We start from the raw sequence: 11,686 nt of genomic DNA, 5'->3' as shown, positions 1-11,686 counted from the left end.
AAAAAAAAAAAAAAGGGAAGAAAGAAAGAAAGAGAAAGAGAAAGAAAAAAAGAAAAGTAGAAAAATACACTAATCAAAATTTAAAAAAAGGCATATCAGACAACTTCCTAGATCAAAGTGAAGGAATGCTTGTTGAGATTAAAGGCAACCTATTTTTAAATACACATTTGAAAATAATAAATGAAAAGGAAGAAAGGATCCCATGGAAACCCTGGAGTAGCATTAAAAAGCAGATATTTAGGTTGTTGTTGGTGGGAATACTTGTAGATTGCCCAAGCCCCAGAAGGACATGGGTAAGAGGTTAGCATTCAGATTTGGCTCTACCTTAGGACATTCCAATGAAACTGGTTAAGTATTAAAATTTCTAGAAAGATTTTTTTTAAAAAGGCCTAAGAAATCAATAACCTGTAAAGCTTTGCTGTCCTAGTTTTATTGCCATGATAAACAGCACGATCAAAAACAACTTAGGAGGGAAAGGGTACACGTTCTGATCACAGTCCACTGAGAGAAGTCAAAGGTGAGGCAGAGGCCATGGAAGACTGTTGTTTCCTGGCTTGTTCTCATAGGTTGTTCATTAAGCTTCCTTATACAACGAAGAACCACTCATCTAGGGGTGGCACTAGCACAGTAGTCTGGGCTCTCCTGTATGATTCATTCATCAAGAAAATGTGCTATAGGCTTGCCGACAAGCCAAGAGGATAGAAGCATTTTCTCAACTGCATGTTCTCTTCTTAGATGAGGCTAGCACTTGTCAAACTGACAAAAGGCAACCAGGGAGACAGAATTTCACTGAGCAGAGTAAGTAGGCGGGTGAACTCAGAACACTCTTATCATATAAGACATGTGTAAGGCATGTACTTAGTATGTGCCTATCTTTTGCCTGGATAAGAGCATACTTTACAATTTTGAAAGATTTTGTGTCGGTGGCAGAGTCATGTCACCTCAGTAGGCATATCAAAGATCCCATCTCTGCCTTTCCTGGTTTTAGACACTGGATAGCTTCTTTGGTTCGTGATTTAATTCTGAGAAACGATTAATGATATCTGAGCTTCTCCATCTGTGTGACTCTGGCCTTTCCTGATACTCTTTTTTTATGGCTGCATTGGGCCCATCTCCTCACTGCAAAGTCCAATATTAATGCCCTTAACCTCATCTTCAGTCCTCACTCCCCCTTTCCATGGGCCTTGGTACAGTGAGGGCTTCTGGGGAAGAAGATGCTAACCTCTTTGAGGCTCTGTGTTCTGGATACCACAAATGGTGAGATCAGTTTAAGGTGAAAGGATCCTAGATGGACCTTCCCCTTTTACTATAAATCTTATCAGAATTCATCAAAATATACACAGCAGCATCTCACCTCAAACTTCATGACTCATCTGCTTAATTACCTTATTTTCTTCTTCTAAGGTCAATTGATCTTTTAAGGAAACAAGTGACTTCTTAACATTTTCCTATCTATATTACTGGACTTTTCTGAAAAAAAAATCTAGGAAATGGTCTAGTAGGAGACAAATTGTGAGTCTATACTAAACAGTATTAGTGTAAGTGTGTGTGTGTGTGTGTGTGTGTATTTGTGTGTACACATTTGTAAGTATGTGAAAACTTAGATGCTAAAAGTAGAAGATACAGGACACTGATGACATCAAGCAACCTAATATTTACCTTTCCATTCAATATTTGGGGTGTTGTGTCAGGAGACATAATGGGACAAGCTAATAACTAGCAAGTGATCATCCTGAAATGGCCTGCTTCGGATTATTATATAATCTGCGACAGGTACACCCTTATCAAGCAAGGCTGAAAGGGACTCATTTTAGGAAAGATTCCTGCTAGTATTAATATGCTTTTCCTGTTGTTATTAAAAATACATAACAATCACTAAGTAGTAGCACACCCCTTTGGAGCAGATCTCTGGAGATCCACGAAGATGTACTGTCTTGTAGTGATGCTATATACATATAGATGACTTAAGACTATATGATGATCCTATAAGAATTCCTAAAATCATATCAATGATTATTAAGCTCATTTATAGCGGGACTGCTATTAGTTCCTTTTCTGATAGTCAAAGCTGCAATGAGAACTCTGTCAGTCTCCCAAGTGTCAGCAGTTAATTGCTCTTAGATGATAACCAGACTTTCTCTTACTTCAGAGCACATCCCAAGAGGTTGTAAAATAATTAACCAAAGGTCATAAAAAGGGAACTAAAGAATTATTATCAGTGTTAGGACAGAAGATAAAATATGGACTGGGTTTATCCATACAAAACTTCACTAATAACATATAGTTATGGTTTTAAACCTTCAGTGAACCTGTGGAGCTGAGACAGGTGATGGATGTTTAGCCAGATAACTACTCCTAATGGATATGCATGTAAACATTTGCTGTTGTAAACTTCTATTTCGAGTTATGATTTGATTTTTTTGTGTGCACTTGTAATGAACTTTGTACCATGTGATCATGTATTCTGGAAGATGTGTAAGTACTGTGGACAAAGAGATGAGGATTCGATCTATAGAGTAGAATTTTTTCCCCTTTCCCCACTTAGGATTTTTCTGATTTTCTCCTCAGATAGCTTTCATAGGAAACTTTTTACAACTTAGTAATAAATTCTATAATCACTTCTTTAAGTGGCTTCTCTTCTTGTGACTTCCAACTAACAGGCTGGACGTTAGAGCCCAACAGTTCCTGCTGAAATAGAACAAAGGCTGCATTGCTTAATCCTCTCCTTTTAGGCTACAGGTGTTAATCGCCTTAGCCATCAGTCTTTTACCCTCAGAAAGAGTAAGAAAATTTTTAGGACTTTTTAGAAGTTATCATCAGCATTTCAGTACAGTTAGAGAACTAGAAAGCTTTAAACCCTCAGACTTTAAAGCCATCACTAGACTCCTACTTTGTGACTCCACCACTATCCTGCACTGCACCGTACCACCACCCCACCCCAGGGCTGGGAGACTCCCAGCCGTATTGACACATTTTACTACTTTCATAGCATGGTAGTTATGCTGTAAAACTGGAGAAGTCACACTCACAAATAATTCTACTGATCACTGAGTGTCAGAGCGTTGCCAGACTGAAAATTCAGAGAAAGACCACTGACATTGCAGAATAACATATAATGACAAACAGGAAGGCTGTGGATCGAGGGCCTTCCATCAGACAAATGATAACCAGAGGTATGGCCTTCCCTCAAATAGTTCCTTTCAAGTCTGCATTCTTGACAGAGAGACATAACACAGGACAGGTAGATGATGGAGCAGAAGAACCCTTACTCCACTCCTATGATCACATGCGACCCTGGTGTGAAATGAAGTGAAGCCTCTTTAATTTATAGGTAACACATGGCCCAGTAGACATCACTAAGGACATAAAGGATATAGGGTCATATCTCATATCTTATTGGTCATGTATCACACAGAACATTGAATGTATCTGATATGCTAATATTGTTTAATATCTTCATAATAATTTTCTTAATTATAGACAAGCTTCATCTCATTGTGTAGAAAGATGGATGGATATCTTCAGGTTGAGCATTTAGAAGAGAGAGCCACATGGGCATGGAAAAATGTCAAAATGAGAAAGCTGGATGAAGTAAAAAAAATATTCCAGACTTTATTTGGAGTGACATATCTCAGCACTATAGCTGGAAGCCAGGAAAGGCTTTAGAACATATACATTCCTAAAAACATCTACCAATTGATACGTGGTTAAACTCTCATAGTAACTAAATCAATACAGGATGAAGGAATGAAACAGTTTACTCAGACATGTCAGGAAAATAAAATTTTAAAGCCTAGAACTGTGTGGCTGGAGCCACAGAAGCTAAATAGAGCATTGTCTTTGTTTCATCTGGTTGCTGTGATAAAAATACCCAGGTGGAAGCGACTTATGGGAGAAGCAGTTTATTTTGGCTCATACATAGCTACTTGTTGTGAGAAAGTCCAGGAAGCCAGACATAAAAGGAACTAGTCACCTGATGTCTGTGGTCAAGGAGACATGAATGCATGTCATTGCTCAGTTTTCTTTCTCCATTTCTAGAATTTCTCCATCCCTAGGATCCCAGCCAGGAAATGGGCCACCAACAGATAAATATATTCATCTTACCATCTCCATTAATGAAATGAAGAAAATCCCCCAAAGAGTGTGCAACGTCTCATTGTTCCTCATGTGATTTTAGGTTCCAATGGATAATGAACACCAACTCCTACAAGTACTTTAGAGAAATTTAGAACATATATGTGGCATCTTCAAGCCATCATTCTTCCTTTAGCCATATCCCATTTAGAGTGGATTGACCCTATTAACTCACATTGTGTCCAGATGTCTCAATTTCAAAAGCCACACTGGGCTCATGTCAATACAAAAAGATGACAGAAAAGAAAGAAGCCAGAGATTACAAAGACACACACGGGGCCACTTAGTCTACTTGAATAAGCCAACTCTAATGCTCTAAAGTGCCACTCTAATTTGATTCCTAAGAACACTTTAGCCATTCCAAATCATCACTACTTGAAAGACAAAAGAGAGTAAGAAGTAAATGGAGCATTTCCAACATGAAGTACTGACTGATGAGGGTGGTACCCTTTACATGAGGCCTTATGCAGTTTCCTTAAAGGTGATTTGATTTTAGTTATCAAGAGAATCATAATGTAGGGTAAAATGTGCCCAAAAGAAGCTAAAAATTAGATCAAACAGCATAAGATTTCATTTATTTATTTATTTACTCCAAAACACGTGTATAGAAATGCAATTATAGACAGTTTTTGAAATGTCTGTCAGGGATCTACTTCCCCAAACCATATCCTAACCTTTCCTTTTGTCCATGGGCTGAAATCAGTTGTTCTTTTCCTTAATGACATTGAAGCATCTGTTTTAGAAGCCTAGGATGCCTTTCATGTTCTGTCTACAGGGTTTTCGATGCTGCTTCCTGGAGATGAGCTGCTTCCTGGAGATGCTCCATGTGATCAGATAGGGAAGAAGGCATCTGAAACAGGTTTGGTAGAGTAGAGAGCATCGCCGTAAGTCCCTCCAGCATTTCGGGAAGTGTTTCCACTATTCATTCAGTCTCTGGATAACTAGTCGTACTGACTTGGTGATTCTAGTGGTACAGTGGGGGTTAGTAAGCAACCCAGGGGTCACTGATGTCCATAAACAGGCACTCCCATTGGCCTGCTCACAGGGACCTAGGAAGAGCTGATGCCATCATCTGCCTTGGCACGATACGATACGATACATCAGTTATCCTAGGTGCTACACAAAAAAGGGCTCCCAGCCACTTTAGATCCCTCTCTGCCCTCTCTCCTATGTCTCTCTCATTCTCTGTCTCCTCTGTCTGCCTGTCTCCTCTGCCACTCTCTTTTCTTCACGTCCCCACTCAAAGAAGGCCTTTTGCTCTCCCCTTCCCTACTAAACCTCTTACACTAAATCTGTTGTGTAATGTTATTTCTCAGAGGCACACCTTGACATGGGCCCACCAAAGGTAACCCACCTTTGCTCACATTTTATCATATAAACTGACCTCCAGAACTGTGAGGCAGAATTGCTATAATTTTAATAAACGGAATCTAGAGTAAACTTATAAACAGAACCATCTCTCTCTCTCTCTCTCTCTCTCTCTCTCTCTCTCTCTCTCTCACACACACACACACACACACACACAAACAAACATGGATTTGAAGAAAATCATGACAATAAATGTAGAAAGTACATTTAGTTGCTATAAAAGTCAAAGCTCAATAATGTTTGCTCGCAGCACATGAACAATCATGAGACACTTCTTTAAGCACTCAGCAGTCCCCGCAGTTTGTAATGAGAGGGTATGAAGAAAGACCTGGAAATGAAGTGGGCTTTCATGGAAGGTGGTCAAAGAGTTCAAAGCTTTAAAAATCAAAATTAATATTTTAAGGAAAATGAACAACATTTAAGAAACTCTTTCTCCCAGCATGAATGATTTTTTTTCTAGTGCTCTGTTGCAACACAGGAAGCTCTGAGAGACATTCTAGAACATCATTCAGGCAGCAATTCAGGTAAATAGTCTTCACAGAGGGAGCCAGAAGGGCTTGGTGTATTTATTTACATTTCTTAAAATTTCTTCTTGAGATTTTTTTCTTTCAGATATCTGCTTGTGGGAATGTATGTCGGTGTGGTGTGCCTATCCAAACATAGTACCCATGAAAACAAAAGAGGGCAATGAATCCCCCTGAACTGAAGTGATAGACAGTTGTGAGCTGCCATATGGGTGCTGGGATTCAAACTGGGACATTCTGCAAGAGAGGCTAAGGCTCTTAGCAGCACTTAGCTCTCCAGGCCCTTTACCAATACTTCTTATCTGGGTCTAACAAGTTAGAAGAGCCACATTCTTGGGAAGATTACTTTTATTTGTTCACTGACTGATTTTTAAAGTGAAATTACCCATGTATAAAATGTGTTAGTTTTAAGTCTCTTTCATTACTTTCACATTTTGCTAATAGTATTTCACAACAAATGGTAAAAAATTTAAAAAATAAAAGTTTTCCAGCAACAATAAGATCTCGACAAATCAAATTCACTCAGCCGACCTAGGACTGGAGCAGAGAATAGAAACTTAGACCATCTTCGAAAGCGACGTTGGTTATTACGGAACACTTTCTGTGTTCTAAACTTATAGGAATTGCATGTGACTGGGGCTCAGACAAAAATTGAGGTGGCTGACTGCCTTTAATATAGAAAGCACTATTTAGAAAAAAAAGAAAAGGTAGAATCAAAACAACATCCTATTAGACATACACCAAAGGGATTTAGGGCAAGGTGATCTAATTAGAAACATCCACACATGGCAGAGGAAAGTAATCCACAGGTACAGAACATATCTCAATGGCAGGAGCCTCTTCTATAGAGGCAGCTGGTCTCCAGATTGAGACAGGCAGGGGCTTTGGCTGGATCCCACCATTATTTGCTGAGATTTCTAAACTCAGGCAAATTCACTAACTAGTTATCCATCTGTTAACACCAGAATTATTATGCTAATGAAGTGTGGAGAGAGGAAATCACTAATTTAGAAAGTGCATAATCCTTAAGGCACTTTGTAAACCCCACCTACAGTGAATTGAGGGCTACAGTACTTTCAAGCCTTGGCGAATTACTTTCTTTACCAATTTCCTATTCTTTACTGGAATTTCTATGCAAGGAGTCTATTTGCAAGTCTGCTGTTGAGAGAGTCAAGAGAGGAATGTGTACCCTTGTTTTGACAGCCCCTTAGTACTAGCAATGGCTAGGATACCCTCACAGTTTCTTTGTACAACAATCTAATTGGTTGCAACTGTAATTAAAATACCTTCCCACAATTTCATTTTCCTTCTTCTTCTCTGCTATGTCATCCATCATTACTTAAAATCTATTTTAGTTAGCAATATTTGTTTATGCTTATTGCACATGATGCGTTATGGAATCTGTATACGTTGCAGAATGGTTAAGTGAAGGTGGTTAACAAATGCTTTCTCTGATATGTTCAGGTTTGTGAAGAGAACACTGAAAAGCTACCATCTTGGCCATTTTCAAGTATGCAATGCATATTTACCAGCTATTATTGATTCTTTTATTATAGTCAACATGACATGGAAGAGCTCTCTTGAACAAATTTCCTGTTCCAACTAAAATATTATATACTTTGATCAACATCTCCCAAAGCCATAATAGAAATATCAGTCCAATCCAATCTGTTGCTAGAGTTTGACTTCTAGACTCACATATGTAAGTGAGACCAAGTGGTCTGTATCTATTCTGTATATACCTTGACATATTTCACTTACCATAGTATCTAGCAACTTCATTCTTGTTGTCCAACATTATATAATGTTTCTTCTTTTTATGTCTCTGCATGTCTGCTTTTAAGCAACTCAGGGGCAGCAGCTTGGGCAGCTTACATAATCATCTATTTCCACCATCACTATAAGTTGAGTACTGCACTCACAGTCTTTAAAAGATCTCTCTGGACACCAGGACTCTCTCTTTTTCATTCCTCTCTGTTTTGTTAGTTCTCTCTGTCTCTTGGTCTCCATCTATCTACCTCTCTCTCTCTCTTTCTCTTTCTCTCTTTCTCTCTCTCTCTCTCTCTCTCTCTCTTTCTCTCTCTCTCTCTGTCTCTCTCTCTCTCTGTCTCTCTCTCTCATCTCTCATGTTCCTGTTTCATGATGCCTTTAGTTCTCCCTCTCCACCAATAAACCTCTTGTGCTAAGTCTGCTGCATGGCATGACTTTGTGGCATTCCTTGACTCCAACCCACCGAAGTAATTTGAATAGCTTTAATAGTATGTTTGAATATGTAGAGTCTGCGTTTTAATACAGTTTTCAGATGATATATTCCATTCCCTCTAGATTTAGCCTGAGTAGAGGAATTGTGGAATCATTTGGTAGTTTTGTGTCAGTTTAGTATTTTTTTTTTTTTTGGTTTTTCAAGACAGGGTTTCTCTGTGTAGCCCTGGCTGTCCTGGAGCTCACTTTGTAGACCAGGCTGGCCTTGAACTCGGAAATCCACCTGCCTCTGCCTCCCAAGTGCTGGGATTAAAGGCGTGCGCCACCACCGTCTGGCTGTTTAGTATTCTTAACATTTCCGTAATGACTACAGATTTTCACTTTCTCTCTAATTGTGCAGTGAACAGAGACTTTATCTTTCTCTACATTCTCACTAGATCCAGGTCATGCTATGTGACCTTGCCCTCAAGTTACTTCTAGTTAGTAAAAAAAAAAAAAAAAAAAAAAAAAATTGATAGCCAATAGCTAGGCAGAAGAGACATAAGCGTGGGGGGGTAGGGTTCCTGAGCAAGAGGTCAGAGGAGAACCACAGGAGGGAGAGAGGGGGGTAAATGGAGGAAGAAATCACCATTGGTTAGGTGAGTTAGAAAAACATGACCATGAGGGCTGAGAAATTGGAGTTAAGAGCATTGGAGATCATACATAGTAAGTAATAACTGGGGTTTTCATAGGAAATTAGATCCTAATAGCATCGAGGGTGGATATCTGCCCAGTTCTTGTCCTGATTAAGGCTTATTGTAAATATAAGGTTGTGTGTGTCTTTTATCTGGGAACTAAATAGTTAAAGGCAGAGTATGAACTCTTCTTGGGATTAAAAATTTCTACAACAGACAGCAGCTTCAGGTTGAAGGCACAACTGAGATCTAAGTCGATCCCATTTATTTGTCTGATCCCAGAGAAGTACTCTACTCATATGAGCCATTTCTTGAATAGAATATACAAACTCCTTTTAAGAAGAGAAGGAAGAAGCAATATAAAGTATTAGTTTTATGAGAACTACTTCTTATTGAATACAAGTATCATGACCCCAGAACAGACTCTCAGAATTACAACAGGGATTCGCAGCCCTGAGCTCCAATTGGCTTTCCTGTGAGCTGAAGAAGAACACGCAGGCAACATTTACATCTAAGACACTTAGTCTTTCTAGAAGGGCTGTATGCCTCTTTCAAAAGGGAGATATAGGTGCTTTTCCTATTGAAAGTCAACTTGTGTGTTTCTAAAATCGCTAGGTACTAGTCACGAAAGGCCATGTATATCGGCAAATGGTAGGAGATGTGTTTTTGCCTTTTTTGCATCTCAGAAGAGTGCAGTTCTGAGGACGTTTACATTCGACAGCACTTCAAGGTCTTTTGAAAATTATTTTCTTTTGAGATTTATTTATTTTTATTATTTTTAATGATGTCTGTTTACTTGTGCCTACGTGCGGGTAAGCATACGTGAGCGCAGGTGTTGGGAGTCGGCTGGAGATGTTAGATTCCCCTGCCCCGCGGGAATTGCTCGTGAATTGTTATAAAAGTCTCCTCAAAATTGAAACATTCCTTCCAGGGGGCTTAGGAGTCTCAGGATGTAAACAAAAGGCCGCACACCTGGGAGAACAGAACTTTGGAAGGTTCCTGAGGATTCTGTCTCCCTGTCAGTATGAACTTGCATCAACCGTGCCCGCCCTCTTAAACTGAACAGACAAACACTCCAAACTGTGGTGCTGCCTGCAAGCTATGCAGAGATGGCTAAGCTGGCACTCTTCGTGAGTTATCCTTGAGGTGGGCTTTGCAGTGGTGTAGCTGATTTTTGACTCCTCCCTGCTCTTTGTAAGAAACACCTGCTAGATGCCCTAATGAAGACCGGGTCACCTTTGAACTTTGGTGTTACCATAGGGTAAAAGTCCAAACTCACTTCCAGGTTAGAAAACCCACCTTAGCCGTCCACTCCCCAACCAATCCCTGAGCTCAAAATCCCACCAATCCCCGGGCATGCCCCAAGTTTAAAACTTGAAATCTCACCAATCCCCACCTCGGAAATCCGTCCCCTGGAAAACTCTGCCCCCAAGAAACCTTATGTAAGCCTGTCTCTTTCTCACTTCCTTGCTGCTAAATCTCTTGTGCGAGACTTGTCATAAGTGGTGGGCTTTGTGGTTTTCTTTGGCTTCTGACTGTCAGGATGCCATTTCTGTCAGAGCGGCCACCCAGTTATGCTGAACTGTCATAGTTTCCCTTTACGTTGTGAATAGAGTGCACATTGCCTCTCTCTAGGAAAATGAGTCACACAGCAAGGCAGTTGTCCCTTTCCTGACTTGGGTTCCGGGAATCAAATGCAAGCCCTCCGCAAGAGCAGTGTGAACTCTTAACTCCTAGCCAACACTCTAGTCACTATAACATTTTGCAATTTTTGCTGAGTAGTTATGATCCACTTCTTCGCCAGGAGGGTCTCTAGTATACAACCATTGGCATTTGGGACCAGATATCAGTTTGCTTTGATGCCTAGCAGATAACTGACACTTCCATTCAGTAGTCCATTCTTGCTGGTTGTTCTTTCTAACAGAGACAGCTCTTTAACTGTCCCCTGGGGTTGATCAGTCTTGGTTGAGAATCATTGTAAGTGTTCTTCTTCTGTTTCTATGACACATGAATACATTTCGTAATTCATCATGGGCAAATCCACATGTTATCTGCCCCGTATCAGGCTCCCCAGACAATGCACAAATGTGATCATCCACTAGAATGCTGAACACTTTTATAGGCCCTACTTTTATAGGGACTACTTTATCACAGTGGTGTGCTACAGAGCAAACCAAAAAAGGGAAAAGGCCACCAGAAGCCTTTGCGAAGCTCTTCAGCAGTGTCCGTGGTTTGAGTCACACAGATTCAGGGAAGCCATCCAGGGGGTAGATTGCACCAGGATTTGTTAAATGTCTATCAGAGGAGCTCAACTGTAACTGAATGTTCAGTGTCCCGCACATAACTGTGATCTCAGAGTCCCCGAATTACAGCAGGTGTTTAGCACAACCCGCATTGCTTGTTCAGTTTCAGTGCGGTGAGCACAGTCTAATAGAGAGGATTCAAAGTCCACCTTTGTAAATGTCAGCCAAAGGCCAGCTTGGCAAGGAACCCAGAACTATCAGCTGAGATATTTCCTCAAACTCTGGCAGAGCTCAAGCCTCGTAAATAAAATCCTATAATGGTATTTGATGATAGCATGCATATTCTTGTGTGTACCTCAGACTGATAAAGTTATTTCTCCACTGGAGAAATGCCAATTCAAGCCGGATTAGATTATATAAAAGGCAGGCTTATTAGGAAGATGCTCTTGGGCCGGGGAAGTCATCTGGGTTGAGGGGAGAGGAAGGGGTAGGGAAGAAGGGGAGGGTAGAGGGTGGAAGGAGGAGGGAGAGAGGAAGGGGA

General features: G+C 40.3%; 1 protein-coding gene across 18 annotated transcripts in view; it reads right to left on the bottom strand.

Moving 5' to 3' along the window:
• The window catches only part of Pcdh15 (protocadherin related 15), a 1,206,525-nt gene that overhangs the window by 713,693 nt on the left and 481,146 nt on the right, over positions 1–11,686 (bottom strand). Inside the window, exon 5 of one of the 18 annotated variants that reach the window (XM_031346900.1) lies at positions 4,809–4,984. The exons of the other annotated variants lie outside the window; for them this stretch is intronic. The gene's annotated coding sequence lies outside the window, so the exon portion shown is untranslated. The remainder of the gene's footprint in view (positions 1–4,808; positions 4,985–11,686) is intronic. 18 annotated transcript variants of the gene reach the window in all.

This window comes from Mastomys coucha, unplaced genomic scaffold (assembly GCF_008632895.1).
Source record: "Mastomys coucha isolate ucsf_1 unplaced genomic scaffold, UCSF_Mcou_1 pScaffold3, whole genome shotgun sequence".
In the NCBI taxonomy this organism is placed as follows: Eukaryota; Metazoa; Chordata; class Mammalia; order Rodentia; family Muridae; genus Mastomys; species Mastomys coucha.
The sequence above is the reverse complement of the archived record's forward strand: the minus strand, read 5'-3'. Positions and strand labels throughout refer to the sequence as shown.